Source organism: Bombina bombina, chromosome 3 (assembly GCF_027579735.1).
Source record: "Bombina bombina isolate aBomBom1 chromosome 3, aBomBom1.pri, whole genome shotgun sequence".
NCBI classification, from domain to species: domain Eukaryota; kingdom Metazoa; phylum Chordata; class Amphibia; order Anura; family Bombinatoridae; genus Bombina; species Bombina bombina.
The window spans coordinates 864,530,255-864,550,123 of NC_069501.1; the positions used below are offsets into that span (position 1 = coordinate 864,530,255).

At 35.8% G+C, this 19,869-nt stretch overlaps 1 protein-coding gene across 1 annotated transcript in view; it reads left to right on the forward strand.

Annotated features, from left to right (window-relative positions):
• ABCC4 (ATP binding cassette subfamily C member 4) overlaps nucleotides 1–19,869 on the forward strand; it is a 994,138-nt gene that overhangs the window by 553,086 nt on the left and 421,183 nt on the right. The gene's annotated exons all lie outside the window — the stretch shown is intronic.

Consider the following 19,869-nt stretch of genomic DNA (forward strand, 5'->3'; position numbering starts at 1 on the left):
CACACTCCAGTAATAAAGCCCTGATAAAGGTCATTTGAGAAACCAAATAGAACCACTTTATGAAATGATGCAGGTTTTTGTTTTTTTTTAATTGGAAGTAGTAAAACTCCAGAAAAAAAAACTTTTAAAAGAGTAATTTTAACATGCTCCAGAGTACTTGTATTGCTTTTCCTCTCCTGAAACCTGTATCAAATCATCAAAAATGTGCTGCCTGTTCTGAATCCTAGCTTTTATCTGACTGCCAAACCTCTGTTGCCTGACCTGACCTATAGCTTGTACCTGACTGCTGACCCTCTGCTGCCTGACCTGACATATAGCTTATACCTGACTGCTGACCCTCTGCTGCCTGACCTGACATATAGCTTATACTTGACTGCTGACCCTCTGCTGCCTGACCTGACATATAGCTTATACCTGACTGCTGACCCTCTGCTGACCAGACCATTTTTCAATTTTCTGACCTTTTGGGACCAGGGCTATTTTTACATTTTTTGCGGTGTTTGTGTTTAGCTGTAATTTTCCTCTTATATAGCGATCTTAGGAACACAGACAGAAGAGAGCACATAAAAGGCGAATTATTATCACTATCACAAGAAATAGGTGAAAGAAAATAATGCATTCACAAAAGGCTAACCCTGTTGGCGCTTATTGGGCTATCAGGATATATTTACAGCTCCTCAGCAGTAGAATCAGGGTTGACTCCCAGAAAATAGATCCTTACACACTCCAGTAATAAAGCCCTGATAAAGGTCATTTGAGAAACCAAATAGAACCACTTTATGAAATGATGCAGGTTTTTTTTTTTTTTAATTGGAAGTAGTAAAACTCCAGAAAAAAAAACTTTTAAAAGAGTAATTTTAACATGCTCCAGAGTACTTGTATTGCTTTTCCTCTCCTGAAACCTGTATCAAATCATCAAAAATGTGCTGCCTGTTCTGAATCCTAGCTTTTATCTGACTGCCAAACCTCTGTTGCCTGACCTGACCTATAGCTTGTATCTGACTGCTGACCCTCTGCTGCCTGACCTGACATATAGCTTATACCTGACTGCTGACCCTCTGCTGCCTGACCTGACATATAGCTTATACCTGACTGCTGACCCTCTGCTGCCTGACCTGACATATAGCTTATACCTGACTGCTGACCTTTTGCTGCCTGACCTGGCTCAAAGCTTATACCTCACTGCCAATCCTCTGCTGCCTGACCTGACCCATAGCTTGTACCTTACTGCTAAATCTCTGCTGCTGGACCTGACCCATAGCTTGTACCTTACTGCTAAATCTCTGCTGCTGGACCTGACCCATAGCTTGTACCTTACTGCTAAATCTCTGCTGCCGGACCTGACCCAACCCATAGCTTGTACTTAACTGCAGAACATACTGCTACCTGTCCCATAACTTGTACCTGACCATTGAACATATGCTACCTGACCTGACCCATAGCTTCTACCTCATTGCCGAACATCCACTACCTGACCTGACCCATAGCTTGTACCTGACCACCAAACATATGCTGCCTGTCCTGTCCCATATCTTGTACCTGACCACTGAACATATGCTGCCTCATCTGACCCATAGCTTGTACCTGACCACATAACATATGCTGCCTGTCCGGTCCCATATCTTGTACCTGACCACTGAACATTTACTGCCTCATCTGACCCCTAGCTTGTACCTGACCACATAACATATGCAGCCTTTCCGGTCCCATACCTTGTACCTGACCACTGAACATATACGGCCTCATCTGACCCATAGCTTGTACCTGACCACATAACATATGCTGCCTTTCCGGTCCCATATCTTGTACCTGACCACTGAACATATACTGCCTCATCTGACCCATAGCTTGTACCTGACCACCTAACATATGCTACCTGTCCAGTCCCATATCTTGTACCTGACCACCGAACATATGCTGACTGTCCGGTCCCATATCTTGTACCTGACCACCGAACATATGCTAACTGTCCGGTCCCATATCTTGTACCTGACCACTGAACATATGCTGCCTGTCCGTTCCCATATCTTGTACCTGACCACTGAACATATACTGCCTCATCTTACCCATAGCTTGTACCTGACCACCGAACTTATGCTGCCTGTCCGGTCCCATATCTTGTACCTGATCACTGAACATATACTGCCTCATCTGACCCCTAGCTTGTACCTGCCCACCTAACATATGCTGCCTGTCTGGTCCCATATCTTGTACCTGACCACGGAATATATACTTCCTCATCTGACCCATAGCTTGTACCTGACCACCTAACATATGCTGCCTGTCTGGTCCCATATCTTGTACCTAACCACGGAACATATACTGCCTCATCTGACCCATAGCTTGTACCTGACCACCTAACATATGCTACCTGTCCGGTCCCATATTTTGTACCTGACTACCAAACATATGCTGCCTGTCTGGTTCCATATCTTGTACCTGACCACTGAACATATACTGCCTGTCTGGTCCCATATCTTGTACCTGACCACTGAACATATACTGCCTCATCTGACCCATAGCTTGTATCTGACCACATAACATATGCTGCCTGTCTTGTCCCATATCTTGTACCTGACCACTGAACATATACTGCCTCATCTGACCAATAGCTTGTACCTGACCACCTAACAAATGCTGCCTGTCTTGTCCCATATCTTGTACCTGACCACTGAACATATACTGCCTCATCTGACCAATAGCTTGTACCTGACCACCTAACATATGCTGCCTGTCTTGTCCCATATCTTGTACCTGACCACTGAACATATACTGCCTCATCTGACCAATAGCTTGTATCTGACCATATTACATATGCTGCCTGTCCGGTCCCATATCTTGTACCTGACCACTGAATATATACTGCCTCATCTGACCAATAGCTTGTACCTGACCACCTAACATATGCTGCCTGTCTTGTCCCATATCTTGTACCTGACCACTGAACATATACTGCCTCATCTGACCAATAGCTTGTACCTGACTACCGAACCTTTGCTGCCTGACCTGACCAATAACTTGTACCTGACCACCGGACCAGTGATGCCTGATCTGAATGACTCTGTGCCCCTGAACTGTATCACTTCATGTTATATCACATTTGTTAATAATGTGGGGATTTACTTGGTGTTTTTAACACTCCTCTGTTGTCCTGTAGTATATACATGTGCTTTATTGCTAAAGGTTATTTTTTAATTATTATTAAGATGAAGAAACTAATGGAATAACCGTTGAATTTGTGATTTTTTTTTTAGAGATCCCAAGTTACTCTCACTTTTTCCCACTAGAGGGCAGTACAAGTCAGCTAACCTTGCATTAACCTGCACCTCTAGAAAGCAAAAATCCAACATCTTACTTTTTATTTGACCACATCTTATATTTACAGTGGAAAACTGAGCACAGGTAATTTATAACTTGTCTTCAGGTCACTGTTTCTTGAAGCATTTAAGTTTAAAATTGTGGAGTTGTTAATCACAAGCCCAACTGTGCAGAACAATGTATCACTGAAGATGCATTTTTCAGAACTATCTGTTTAAAACTGGTTTGACTTGAGACTTTAACCTGCATTTTGTCTCCTGGGAAAAAACGCTTCTCTGTATGATTGGTTTAAACACCACATAAAGAAAACATTAAAGTAGATTTTTAGCTCCACCAGCAAATTTAAGGAGAATATTTCCTGGTTCTTTTTTTTTTTTTTTTGCCCAATTTGTTTTTTTATGGTTTGTTTCCAGGATGAATTAAATAATTAGTAAAGATCACTTTAAGATTACTTTAAAGATTACTTTAAGTAGAGGAAGATGAAATAAATTTAGTTCTGTGTAATAACTGATCGTTTGTTATTAACCAGTTTACATAACAATGGCAAACCTCAGAGAAATGATGTGATGGAATCAACATATTTAAATATATTAATCTAACATTTGTATTAAAACCAAATTGAAAAATAAATAAAAATTGATTTTGTATTTCCTATACCTGATTCACATATGTGATATTCTTTTGATAAAATGTTTATCATGTCGTAGCACGGGGTAATGTGCTCAGGTCTGGGAAATGCATCTTTTTTTAACCAATGTATTATTGAAGTATTATATTGGGGAGCAATTATTTCACTCTGAAGTTTTAAGTATTTTTATTATATTCTTCATGGCCTTGTCTTGTGAAATCAGCCCCTAATAATCATGTATTTATTTTCTGCACATTAGTTTTGTTTTAACCTCCATTGTATAAGCTGTAAAGATTTTTCCCTGGAAGTATTACAATCTAAATAAAAAAAAAATATGAACACTATTTTTACCAAGTGAGAGAAGGATATACAACTGTACATTTTGCCTTTGATTTCAGCTTGCTGCCAATAACAAATGGACAAAAGATTGCATCAGTCATAATCAGTCCGTGCAACCACATAATAACACCCTAAATATTATTTTTAGGTGTTTGAGTAGAACAGCTAATAACTTAAGTAGGTGTGTCAATGGGAAACCTGTATGGCTTTGCATGTTAGGTAAACATAATAATGTTTTCATACATAATGGCTCTATGTACTTCAGTCCTTATCAGGGTGTGATATTAAATGATATTTTAGTGGGAGTTGTTCATTTGCACCGAGATGGACCATAAATCTCTTTGTTACCAGTTTAAATAGTTCTCCAGTGGCATACAGTAGTTTGTACATTGTATTTCATTAGTTAACCTTTTTACAAGCAAACTGTACAATACCTTAGATTGTTTTATTTGCATGAATAATCTGCTAGGATAATCTAGTGCATTGTTACCTTTTGTGATTCATTGTCACAGTCTGTTTCTTGATGGCTGATTACTGCTCACACTAATATCTTTGATTTTCCGTGAATGTACACTGCTAACTCCGTATTACTAACATATTATTTTGCTTAAATACTTTAGAAGGAAACATTTTTTATATTTTTTTGTGTATTTTCTCCTGAATTTTATGGCAAATTATTCTGTCTATGCTTATAAAAAGCAAAGTAAATTTACTATATGCATTATTTTAATAAAGGATTTACTTATTAATCACAGTTCTTTCTATCTTTATAAATGTTTACTCATTTTTATTAATGAATGCCACTTTTGTGATTATGATATCATTGTCAATAAATAATTTTTTTTAGGAACAAACAAAAAACCCACAAGTTCTTTTTGTACAATATGTGAATAAGCAAAATGATGTATTACGGATTGTCAGTGCTAGATTGTTTTGTGTTTCACTTGCAGTTGTAAAATGATTGGTTGATGATCGATTTATGCGTTTAAATAATTTTGTCTATGCTTGTAATAATGATAGACACTCTTTCTGTGTATTATATGTAATCACGCTAATTCTATTTCCTAACTATATGTAGATTTATCTGTTATTTCTCTAATCTGCAACAATTGCATGTATAATAATCATTCCATTTGCAGGTAAAATTAATCCCTGCTGCAGGGAAACATACCATCTAATTCATGTTGTGATATAGATTGTGTGTGTATATATATATATATATATATATATATACTGTATATATACGTGTGTGTGTGTGTGTATATATATATATATATATATATATATATATATGTATATATATACGTGTGTGTGTGTGTGTATATATATATATATATATATATATATATATGTGTGTGTGTATGTGTATATATATATATATATATATATATATATATATATATATAAACTGTGTGTGTATATATATATATATATATATATATATATATATATATATATATATATATATATATATATATATATATATATATGTGTGTGTGTGTGTGTGTGTTTTCTTTGTATTAAATCCTCATTACGTTTTTAGTTTTCATTCTATTCTCATCTTGATCCTATAATTGACTGCTATATCTATGAAACAGAAAACTGCCCAAGGGTAGACTGATGTAAAATATTTTGCAAGGCCTTATCCCATTGTGATTTTCTGAGAAATAATTTTGCAGTCAACTGTGATTGCAGTGGAGATACTGCAGAATTCTTTAGTGGTTTGCAAACGTTTTCCCTAAAAACCAACAATGAAAGCAGTATGTTTTATTTGTATTTTTTTGTCCTGTGCCTCGGAGTTACACTTTAAATATTGTCATCTTCAGTTATTTTTGCGATACTATATATAAATAATGTACTGTACAAACTGACATATTTAATGGCGTCTGAGTGGCAATATACTTGTGCTTTACATCTGCTTTCTTTGAATGGTTATTAGCTCTCACTACAAAGTTTTTCTATTTTGATTCAAATTATCCTTATTTAATAACACTTCTTCCAAGTTAGGTTTCCCTGATAATCTCATCCATGTTACATGTCATTGCTTCATTTTACTATAGACAAGGGTTTCTCAAATTATTCTCAGAAATATGTTTCTTAGACCTGTAAATGTACTATGTGAACGTTGTTATAATAAGAGTTTTAATGCTATTTTCAGAAAAATTGCAACTATTTTATTTATAGTGTCTGAAGCTCATATTAACGTTCATTTTTGGTCAAAATATATCACATTTATCAATTTATTTTTTTTTTTTCATTTTAATTGAACTTCACTGGTTTTGATCTTAAAACTGCAAATATATCATTAGATAAATTAGTGTCAAAAAATGTAATATAGTTGAACACTTGAGATTTTTCTGCAAACCATTCACAGCCTTTAATCTTCTAGCATACTAGCTATGATTGCAGTACATATGTGCATACTAAAGTGTCATTTTTTATTTTATTTTAATTTTAATTTTGAAATCACACAAACTTGGTACCAGTACCGTTTATGCTCTGAGAGGTAAAACTCTCTGACATTACTATTAGAATCACACCACACATTGATAGGAGTTCAGGTTACAATTACAGAAATGAATGGACAGTCCTAAATCCTAAATACATATTTATACAGAAAAGTGAAACGTAATTAAAAAAACTATCAATGATTCTGTGGCTAAAGTATTATATTTTATTTTTAAAGAGGTTAATATAAATGTCTTCTTTTTATACAGAAGGAACAACTTTTAATAACATACATTTGGATATTAAAAATAGTATTTTTCATGGAATCCTCACTGCTTAATTTTAAATATTTTATATATATATATGTCCTGATACAGCCATGGTATATAATTTTTGAAATTGCATATCTATTATATAATTTATAGTGCAAAATAAATGGTTTTAAGAATTTTCTTCCAATTTTCTGAACCAGTAAGAAAACTTTAGCAGATGACATAACGAGAGAGCACCTGTCTTACATAACACTGCTCTAAGTGGAATCTTTCAGCTCAGCTTGCTTTACAGTCAGGACAAGATGTGATTCCTCTTTTAAAGTTTGGAAATCATTTGCCATGTTTGCATGTCTTGAAGTTGGGTCCTATTAGGGAAATCATTTCACTTATATTAGATTTCTGTCATGAGGGCTTAGATAAAGAGCTTAGTCTAAAATCTCTTAAAGTTCAAGCATCTGCCACTAGGGGCAATAAATTATTTCCTTATAGGCAATCACCCTCTGTATTGTGCTTCTTCCGAGCAGTTAATCTAATTTAAACCTCCCAGATGATTCATAGCACCTCAATAGGATTTATATCTGGTATTAAATTCTCTCATGTCAAGAACTTTCAAACCTTTCAACTGGCATTACTGAATATATATTTTCAAAATTATTGGCATGTTGATTTCTATGCGTCTCCTTAGAGGGAAACATTATGTACATACCAATGTTCTGTATATTGTGGGACCAACCACTGATTAGATTTTTTGTATTCAAGTTTTTTTTTTTTTTAATACAATTTTCCTAGAACACCGAGGGTGAACAGCGAAATTTGGGGTTTGAGTTAAACTTTGCATATTTAGAATAGACTATTATATCATGTCTTCTATGTATTGAAATGTATTGAGGACAATTTATGAGAATTGTTTGTATGTATGTATGTATATATATATATATATATATTTAGCTGTAATAGTCTAGTAGACAAGATGTCAAAAGAGTATTGGAGTATGCAATGATACAGTGCTCTCCACAGAGAGCCAGCCGGGGGGCATTATAAAGTAGTCAGGTGAGGGCAATCTAATACTTTCTAATATTATAACATTTTCTGGTATCCAAAGAACAAAATAATCACATAATTTAGTATAAATGTATTTAATGATCATTAGTGCAATTAACCATAACAACTTTCAATATTAGCTAATTTTAGCTTAATATTGTCTAAAATTGTAGCCAAGTGGCCAGTAAAATTAGCCGGGTGGTGCACCCACTAAAAAGTCCTGGGGCGAACACTGTGATACCTTTTATATTGGACGAACATGATATTTAAAAGACAAGCTTTTGAGAGCTTTCCTCGGGTCTGAAGCAACACTAATCATTTCTTCAGCCCTGTGGAAGAGTGAAAAACTCTCGATAGCTTGTCTTTTAAATATTCTGTTAGCCCAGTAAAAAAAGGTATCGTTGCATACTGTAACTCTCTGGGATCTTGTCTACTGGACTAATATGGCTAAAGCAATTGTGTGTAGAAAGAGAGAGAGAATACAATTGTAAACAACTTTCCAATTTACTTCTGATATCTAATGTGTTCATTTATTTGGCATCATTTGTTGAAGAAGCAACAATACACTACTATGAGCTAGCTGAACACATCTGGTGAGACACCAATCAGTAGCTCCTGAGGCTCCCTCGGTATCCTTTTTTAAGAAAGAATGTCAAGAGAGCAAAACAAATTATATAATAGAAGTTAATTGTAAAGTTGTTTAAAAGCACAATCCATCTGTTTCATGAAAGGAACAAATTGGGTTTCATGTACCTTTATGGGTCAGAGAACAACCAGGGCTCTATTTGAGAATATTGTGGGTTACAGCCTCTAGGGGTTCACATTAGCAAAATTTCTGTTTTCTCATGAAAAATACTAAGTGAAATATATTTGAATTGATACTAAAGCAAACAGAAACTGTGCACAACTGATAATCAGGTACTAATCTCTCACTGGTTCATACGAACAACAATGTACTGTCCCTTTAAGACAAGGAAACACATTACCTGGCCACTCTCTTATTCATGCTATTTTGTTTATCTTCAGCGCTACTCAGACATTGTTTACTGCTGTGTTTGTGTATTACTGTGCTGGTTTTACCTTTATGTATTTAATCTTAGATTTCCTTGGTAGTTTTATCTGGACCATATGTGCAGCGACATAGCTCCTTGTATCCACCTAGCTTTCTCTATAGGTAGAACATGTTCACTTTAATGTTGTTAGTTCAAATGTGCATTTATTGCACAAAACAATTTACTAAGTGAAATGTCATTCACTGTTCATCTAGTTGTAACATAAAGATAAGATAAAAAGGTTTAAATTATTAGTTACTTTTGTTAACCTTTTGCCACTCCCATATTTACTCACACGATGTGTTGTCACACTTATGTAGATATTACATTGGAATACACTGAAATAATTAAGCTTGACAAACAGGAAAAAAGAAAATAAGTGGAAGATTTTTTAAGTCAGTGAAGACTTAATTGGTGTCATACAAGCCACTGCTCACTCTCTGAGAAGCTGTGGGGTTTAAATGTTCGTGCACCGGGCACTCATAGCATATGTGTATATGCTGCGGAAAATCAGTAATACCTTTTTTACCAGAAGCGTTTCTGTTATTGGAAGTATACTGAAAAATGCTTTTTTTTTTTTTTTTTTTTTTTTTTTAAATGCAGCAGCAGCAGTCATGCAGCCGAGTTATATAACTGCTGATGATTCAGTCAATGACAATTTCCATTCCCGGGACCAGCAGTTCTCTATCTGTGTTTATCCCCATTGTGGAGTTAAACACATAGAGTTGCAGGGTCACTAGTGATAAAATTACATAAAACTATAATGGCCCTTTAATTTTATTTTCTGGGTGGGTATTTAAGTGTGGCTAATGTCCCTTTAAGCATACAAGTAGACTAAAATAAAAGTGAATTTAAAGGGACATTAAGGTATTGACTTTTTTTTGGGGGGGGGTTGTATTGATGTTTATCATTAAATTATATGGCTTATGAATTGTGATTTTGCTGTGCTTTAATTTCTAAACATATTTTTAAAATACATTTTTTTATCATAAAGGTATTTATTTAACTGTTAAAGAGGGGATTACAATTAAAAGTTGAATGCTCTATTTTGTCATTTTTCTATTTCTGATGCTAGCTGACTATGTTGTAATAACCCCCTGCTAAGGGGTTAAACTCATAGATAAAATCCTGCTCAGGAGCCAATAACAATACATCTCCCAATCAGAACACTTCCAGTGAGCCATTCATGATTGACTGGCATACATAGGCACCGATCACCTACAGCCCTGCTCAGTTACTGCAATTCTGAGGTGAAGCACATAACTAGTATCAGTAATATAAAAATGACATGCTGTAATGAATTAGAGCACATACTCTTCACATCAGAATCTTTTCTAAATAAAAACAGCAGTTAATTCACAACTGAAAGAGAACATAATACATGTGGGATTGCTAAGGAAATGTAAAAATGGTCTCATTCCATACTGTAAAATATGTTAAAAAAACATAACACACTTTTCATCTTGTCTGGTAAACAAGTAGGGTATAATAAATACACAATCCATTGCTAGAAACTATATTCTCTTACTGCCATTGCATTTGAATACACGTACTAAATGTTTAGGATTAAGCACAGACTCTAGAGGGAGTGCAATGTCACAATTTTTACATCTCTCTTTTAATTTATTTCTGTGTCATTTTATTTGATTCATGTTAAATGGTAAATATGTGAAGTGTTTGATGGCCTTTTCAGTATAATTATTCAATATACAGTAAGTACGTCATTTGTTCTTTTTTGTTTGATTTAACTCTAACAAACGAGGGCCACAGATCAATGTTTTAGAAGTCTTAAAGGGACAGTTAACACTAAAATTGTTTAGGTTTAAAAAGACAGATTACGCCTTTATTATGTAACTGTGTTGGTTGTGCAAAACTGGGGAATAGGTAATAAAGGGATTATCTATCTTTTAAAACAATAAACAATTCTGGTGTAAACTGTCCCTTTAAGGGCTACATATAAATGTATTAAACAAATACATAATATAAAACTATATAATTATATAATAGATTTAAGCAAGGTTACAGGGTACTTCCTGTCTGCTGCTTTTCCCACATTTGTAGTTAGGCTTTTTCTGCTTTTCCTGAAGGGCTACAAAGACTAGTGCCAAGGGCCGCTTGTAGCCCTTGGCCATCCCTGCTATACAATATAAATATGAATAGAATAGACATTGGGCTGCTTGGTGAGTTACAGATATGTAGGGAAATGCGGCATGACGGCATGATGATCTGTCCAATAACTGTAATGTTACAGACTAGGGATGCCTGTATTTTATTATGTATATATAATGTATATCAGCATTACAAAATATGTAAATAAAAAAGCATTTAAAAGGGCAAGATTGTAAGAAAATGTACTTCTGCACAAGAGGAACCACTTGAGTATGCTGTATTATAGCCAATTATGGACGTATGTTAATGAGCTTCTGCAATGATCATTGTACAGCAATGTACAGAATCAATTCTGTATCCTGTAAAATTAGTGTCTCAGTGGAGAATGCTATCACTTAGTTGTGGAGCCGCTCCAGGGAATATATACATAGAATTTAGAAAATATATTAACCTAAACTGATAAAGCAATTTACAATAAACTCAGTGCTGGATCTATCAGCTTAAAGGGACAGTCTAGTCAAAATTAAACTTTCATGATCCAGATAAGGCATGCAGGGTTAAACTTTTATCATCAAATATGCTTTGTTCTCTTGGTATTCTTTGTTGAAAGCTTAACCTAGGTAGGCTCATATTTTAATTTCAAAGCCCTTAAAGGCCGCCTCTAATCTCTGTATTTTGACAGTTTGTTTTACAGCTAGACAGCACTAGTTCATGTGTACCATACAGATAACATTATACTCACTCCTGTGGAGTTAAATATGATTCAGCACTGATTGGCTAAAATGCATGTCTGTCAAAAGAACTGAAATAAGTTGGCAGTGTGCAAAGGCTTAGATACAAGGTAAGCACATATGTAAAACGTATATTAATATGTTATGTAAAACTAGGGAATGAGTAATAAAGGTGTAATCTATCTTTTTAAACAATAAAATTCTGGAGTAGACTGTACCTTTAATCTTATCTGATCAGGTAGTCCCAAACAGTACTCAAATAAATCAATATATATATAAATACACACACACACACAGAAGCGCACTCTCAGGAACAAACAACCAGCTCAATAACTTGTTGGCTTTTTCTATGGCGATTTACCACCTTTTTAGCCCAGTAATGCTTTTCACAGAATAGAACTTTCCTGTAGTATATCAGTCTGATCCTGCCTATGTGTCTGTAAAATGTGCTTATGCAGTGTAGATGTACACTGTCTGCCCATTAGAGTCTACAGTGTATACTGCCGGAGCAATGATTTGTAGGTTTTATAAGCTTATTACATTAGTAAATGTAGTTTTTGGTTTCCCATTAGGCGGATTTATCAGTATTTTCTAGGTAAAATAACCAAACTTTATTTACGTCTTTAAAAAGTAACTTTCTGTTTATTATTTGGTTATCTATGGGTTTTTCCAAGTATTTGCAAAGGTTCTCAGGTGAGATGATAGTTGTGTTTTTTCTGTGCAGAGCAACCTCATTGTATGTTATTTTTGCTTTGATTGCTGAGGTTGGGTGTAACATGTGAAATTAATGTTTTCTAATTCCCTGTAAAGTCTTTAGTCTATCTGGCTCAGGTGTTTATATGATCCCAGATATCTTTGGCACTTTTATAGTGTGAGATTATTGTGCAATTAGCTCATAATTATATAATTTTAGCCCTGCTAATTGACTAACCCAGGTCTGTATCTAGCAAAGACAAACTCTTCATTGCGGTGTGGTATAGGTTTTTCTTTCCTATGGCATGGAGAGTCCACAAAACATTCTAATTACTAGTGGGATATTCACTCCTGGCCAGCAGGAGGAGGCAAAGAGCACCCCAGCAGAGCTGTTAAGTATCACTTCCCTTACCCATAACCCCCAGTCATTCTCTTTGCCTTGATCACGGGAGGATGGCAAAGATGGTGTCTGAAGATTTTATTCCTTTTAATGGGTACTTTTCCCTGCAAGCAAGGGTTGGGGCTATGCTGTGTCAATGTCAATCTCTTTAGTAAGAGTAATGGTGGCTATTAGCAGTTAGAAGACGGTAAACTGGTCTTTGATTAAAATTCTAATATTATTGGTACCCCTATTATAGAAAGCCAAAGTTGGTTACTTTGTTCTTTCTTTTCTGTAGGTCCCTGGTAGATATGGTGAAGCTGCCACACCTCAGAAAACAGCTCCTGCCTGACAGAGCAGGATCCACAGATAAGTGCTTTCCCTTCTAGGTTTGAAGGTACCGGCACTATAGGGGTTAAATCCTTGTGAAAAGTATTTGAATCTGTTTTAGGGCACTGCTTTTATGTGAAAAGAGGCATCATTTTTATTGGGACTCAGAGAGAGAGTGTATGAAGTGTTTGACAGGTGTTTGTTTTACTTCTTACTTGTTGCAAACACTTTTCAGTTCAGCTTATTGGCCCAATCACTTTTGCTGTGTTGCTGTTGGTTTTCGTGCCATTATTGTTTTGCCCAATTTAAAAAAAAAAAAAGTTTTTATTGTGGTCACGTGACCGCTCCTCTGCACTTCTGGTTTTTGGATTCTCTGATCAGATCGTAGTTTGCCGCAGCAAGTGTGGATGCTGCATTTTCTTCTATCTACAGTGGCAAGTGGATTTGGGCTGTTCCGGTAACAAGGAGGTTTTTTTTGCTACCGTGTGTGTCCTGTTTTCTGTGCTAGTGGGATTGCAACTTCTGGAGGGATAAGACCTCAGCAGAGCTGAGGGTTTTAAGTGCTTATTTATGTTTTATTGCTTCATATAAATAAAGTTAATTTGGCATTTTATTTTTTTTTTGTTAATTGTGAACTGATGGACACTTATACTGAAGTTGATTCATTTGAAAAATGCTTATTATGTTCGGAGGCTAAGATAATTCCTTCTATACAATTTTGCTCTTCATGTTTAAATAAAACTTTAAAGTTTAAAGATAAAATGTCTCTCCCTGAGCCTCCTGTCTCTCAGGATAGTGTTATCCTAGCTATGCCTCAAGCTTCACATGCAGTGCCCTGCGGTTCCTCTCAACCTCCTGGAGGTGTTTTTTTACTTGGGGATTTCGCTGCACATATTACTTCTGCTGTTTCTGCAGCTTTATCAGCTTTTCCAAAGGTTTCTGGTAAGCGTAAGAGGAAATCTAAACATATTGATGTTAGTAAGGCTGACTCTGCTAAGGCTGCGTTAGTCAGTTTGTCTCAATTGTCTGTTGAGGATGATTCTTCAGTGGCTTCTGAGGGAGAATTGTCAGATTCTGATACTGTAGTGATACATTCTGCAGATTTAGAGGAGATTAATTTCAGATTTAAGTTAGAACACCTTCGAATTGTTTTGAAGTAGGGTCCTTGCTACTTTGATATAGCAAAAACACTTAACTAATTTGCACCACAAAAAATATCCAAATATAAAGTAACAAAATTTACATTACAGCTTAAAATAGAACATTATCTAAAATGAATGTTACAAATGTAACAGATGTAACAAAAATGCAATACTCCCTAATGGGCAACCAGTTTTTAGGGTGTAGATCAAAAATATCTCCTTCCTACTTAGTGCCTGATATCTATCTCCTCCTCTGGCCCCTAGTGACTTACATTACAGCTTAAAATAGAACATTATATAAAATGAATGTTACAAATGTAACAGATATAACAAAAATGCAATACTCTTCAAGACTGTGTGGAAACGGCTTTTGCACAATATGTAGCTAACTAATGTATACAAGATAAATGCAATCCATTTGTGATGAGCAAATGCAAAGATAGCCGTAACCACAACTGGCCCATCAAGAGATATTAAGTATTACAAATCATGTGAACGAAAAATATAGTGAAAGTACATTAATTCTGAAAATGATTTTATGTGTTATCTAAGCACATCAACAAATGGTATGGCCAGAACAAACAAAAACATATGCACCTCCTAAAAGCGTATGAAGTTGGAGAAACTAGTCTATATCACACATAATTCGTTCTACTATATGTGGAATTCAAGATAATGAAAATGTCTTTTTATCTATATATAATTTAACATCACTAATTTTATTGATCCCTAATGGGCAACCAGTTTTTAGGGTGTAGATCAAAATATCTCCTTCCTACTTAGTGCCTGATATCTATCTCCTCCTCTGGCCCCTAGTGATACTTGCTCAATACCTTGGAATTTAAAGTGATCAAATTTATTGTCATGCTCAAAGAAGTGTTTGTCAACAGGCGTCTTCGGTACATCAGCTTCCAAAGACAATAAGTGTTCTCTATTCCTATCTTTGAGACACCTAGAGGTGAGACCTACATATTGAAATTTGCAAAACATATATGTGATAAGATAAACAATGTATATAGAATTGCAATTGATACGATCTTTGATATTATAAATATGTCCTGTACTTGTGGAAGTAAAGCCATTACCTATTAGAGCATAATCACAACACTTGCAAGGTCTACCTCCACACTTGTAAAAACCACTGTTCCTAGTCAACCAGTTACCACTACTATTAATTTTAGTGTTTGTTCTAGAACCAAAGTTTTTAGTTATCTTATCCCCTATAGTATCTGCTCTACAGGAAATAAAATTACAATTAGTGGAAACTGTTTCCAGATCCTTATCTCTCTCCAATAGGGGCATTCTTTTTCTGATAATTTCGCATATTTCACCAAATTGTTTACTATACTTAGTAATGAAGTTAATACCTCTCTGTTCTGATTCGTTTCTCTTATGGTATCTGTTCTTATTGCTAGTTTTATCTATGAGTAACATATCTCTGTTGAAACCAGATACCAATGTGGACAATTGCTCTAATTCCCCTAAGTCATAACCTCTCTCAGCAAGATGTAACGTTAGATCATTGGCATCTTTCCAATAATCACACAGGTTTGTACAATTGCGTCTTAACCTAATATATTGGCCTTTTGGTATGCCCCTCTTCAGATGTTTTGGATGAGATGAATCTGCTCTTAGTATAGTGTTGCCAGTGACTTCTTTCCTATAGACATCTGTTATTATATTCTGTTCAGTATGACAAATCAGTACATCCAAATAAGGTATACAAACTTCTAAGGTACTGTAGGTGAATTTTAAATTGTCATCATTTTCATTTAAGTAAGTGATGAAATTATCCAATTCTCCACCAGTACACCCCCCCCAGACTATCAATATATCATCTATGTACCTAGTGTATAATTTGATGTCACTCTTGAAATCATTGATATCACCAAAAAATGTCTTAATTTCAAAATCTGCAACATAGAGATTTGCATAAGAGGGGGCAAATTTCGCCCCCATTGCAGTACCTCTAGGTTGCAAATAGAAATCACCATTGAAAATGAAGTAATTCCGATTCAAAAGGAAACTAATGGCCTGCAGGATGAATTAAACTAATTCTGCATCATACCCTGAATATCTCTCTAGCATCCTCTTTATTGCACTGTCTCATAGGTCATGAGGGATGCAGTAATATAGAGAAACTGCATCTATAGTAGTAAACATATAACCCTCTTTCCATTGAAAATTCTGTGTGAGTCTGAGTAGATGTTTAGTATCTGAGAAAGCCAGGCAAAGACTGTACAATGGGCTGTAACTGTGCATCTACCCATTGTCCTAATTTCTCCCACAGGGAGCCAATAGCTGAAATTATTTGTCTCCCTGGAGGATTGCTCAAAGATTTAATTTACTATAAATGTATGATTTATAAATATTTAAACACTGGCACTCTGGGGTATTCAACAAAAATATATTCACTGCTTTTACTAGACAATATAGAGCTCTCTACCCCCAAATACAATAGATGTTTTAACTCTTTCTGGTATTTAGAGGTAGGATTGAATGTTAACTTCTTATAAGTATGAATATCCCCTAGTTGCCTATAGGCCTCTCTGAGATGCTCTGTCTTGTCTAGAACCACAATTGAGCCACCTTTATCAGAATTTACAACCACTATATCTGTATTATTCTTCAATTTATTTAATGCATGCAATTCTTTTTTGTTTAAGTTGTTATAATTATTTTTACCCTTAACATTACTCTCATTAACTTTTTCAGACAGAGCAATGGGATCTTGTTCTAGGATTGAATGAAACAATTCAATAACATCATTACGTGCATGTACTGGGTAAAAGATACTTATTTAGATTTAGGAAACTATATCACACAAGTCTCCAAAATCATAGTTGTCACTGAGAACAGGTGTGTCCATATGTGAATCAGAGGGTACATCTGTCACATTAACATTCTTAAAATGTTTAGTCAGAGTGATCTTACGAACAAATTTATTAAAGTCCCTTGTAGGGGAAAAGTCCACACCCTTGGAGAGAACTGATATTTCACATTGTTCTAATTTAGTAGAGCATAAATTAATTATTTGCCGCTTTTGGGATTCTTCTTTTCTCCAACATAGGTGTGTCCGGTCCACGGCGTCATCCTTACTTGTGGGATATTCTCTTCCCCAACAGGAAATGGCAAAGAGCCCAGCAAAGCTGGTCACATGATCCCTCCTAGGCTCCGCCTTCCCCAGTCATTCTCTTTGCCGTTGTACAGGCAACATCTCCACGGAGATGGCTTAGAGTTTTTTGGTGTTTAAATGTAGTTTTTATTCTTCAATCAAGAGTTTGTTATTTTAAAATAGTGCTGGTATGTACTATTTACTCTGAAACAGGAAAGAGATGAAGATTTCTGTTTGTAAGAGGAAAATGATTTTAGCAACCGTTACTAAAATCGATGGCTGTTTCCACACAGGACTGTTGAGAGGAATTAACTTCAGTTGGGGGAAACAGTGAGCAGACTTTTGCTGCTTGAGGTATGACACATTTCTAACAAGACTCGGTAATGCTGGAAGCTGTCATTTTCCCTATGGGAACCGGTAAGCCATTTTCTTAGTTTAAGTAAAAGAATAAAGGGCTTCATTAGGGCTTAAAAAACTGGTAGACATTTTTCTGGGCTAAAACGATTACTTTACTAAGTATATTTGGCAGATTATTACTTTTAATAGTTGTTAAATCTTGGGGATTGTTTTAATAAAAACGGCAGGCACTGTATTGGACACCTTTTTCACTGGGGGCCTTTTCTAGTCATAGACAGAGCCTCATTTTCGCGCCTCTAATGTGCAGTTGTTTTTGGAAAGCATGGCATGCAGATGCATGTGTGAGGAGCTAAGAACCACTGAAAAAGCTTATAGAAGGCATCATTTGGTATCGTATTCCCCTCTGGGCTTGGTTGGGTCTCAGCAAAGCAGATACCTGGGACTGTATAGGGGTTAAATGTAAAAACGGCTCCGGTTCCGTTATTTTAAGGGTTAAAGCTTTCAAATTTGGTGTGCAATACTTTTAAGGCTTTAAGTTACTGTGGTGAAATTTTGGTGAAATTTGAACAATTCCTTCATACTTTTTCACATATTCAGTAATAAAGTGTGTTCAGTTTGAAATTTAAAGGGACAGTAACGGTTTTATTGTAAAACGTTTTTTGTGCTTTGTTGACAAGTTTAAGCCTGTTTAACATGTCTGAACCATCAGATAACGATGTTCTATATGTATGAAAGCCAATGTGTCTCCCCATTTAAATATATGTGATATATTTGTGTCATAATGTCCAAACAAAGTAGGGATAATAATGCCATAGATATGATATTGCCCAAGATGATTCCTCTAATGAGGGGAGTAAGCATGGTACTGCATCATCCCCTTCTGTGTCTACACCAGTTTTGCCCACACAAGAGGCCCCTAGTACATCTAGTGCGCCAATACTTATTACCATACAACAATTAATGGCTGTAATGGATAATTCTATTGCATGCATTTTTTCCAAAATGCCTACTTATCAGAGAAAGCGTGATTGCTCTGTTTTAAACACTGAAGAGCAAGAGGACGCTGATGATATCTGTTCTGACATACCCTCACACCTATCTGAAGGGGCCAGGAGGGAGGGTTTGTCTGAGGGAGAAATTTCAGATTCAGGGAAAATTTCTCAACAAGCAGAACCTGATATTGTAACTTTTAAATTTAAATTTCAACATCTCCACGCACTACTTAAGGAGGTATTATCTACTCTGGATGATTGTGACAATTTGGTCATTCCAGAGAAATTAGGTAAGATGGACAAGTTCCTAGAGGTTCCGGTGCCCCCCGATGTTTTTCCTATACCCAAGCGGGTGGCGGACATAGTAAATAAGGAGTGGGAAAGGCCCGGCATACCTTTTGTCCTCCCCCTATATTTTAGAAATTAGTTCCTATAGTCGACCCCAGAAAGGACTTATAGCATACAGTCCCCAAGGTCGAGGGGGCGGTTTCTACTCTAAACAAACGCACTTCTATTCCTATAGAAGATAGTTGTGCTTTCAAGATCCTATGGATTAAAGGTTAGAGGGTTTGCTTAAAAAGATGTTTGTTCAGCAAGGTTACCTTCTACAACCAATTTCATGCATTGTTCCTGTCACTACAGCTGCGTGTTTCTGGTTCGAAGAACTAGAAAAGTCGCTCAATAAAGAATCTTCGTACGAGGAGGTTTTGGACAGAGTTCAAGCTCTTAAATTGGCTAACTCTTTTTTATTTTAGATGCCGCTTTGCAATTAGCTAGATTAGCGGCGAATAATTCAGGGTTTGCTATCGTGGCGCGCAGAGCGCTTTTGCTTAACATCCCTTTCAAGGGTAAAACACTGTTTGGCCCTGACTTGAAAGAGATTATTTCAGACATCACTGGGGGAAAGGGCCACGCCCTTCCTC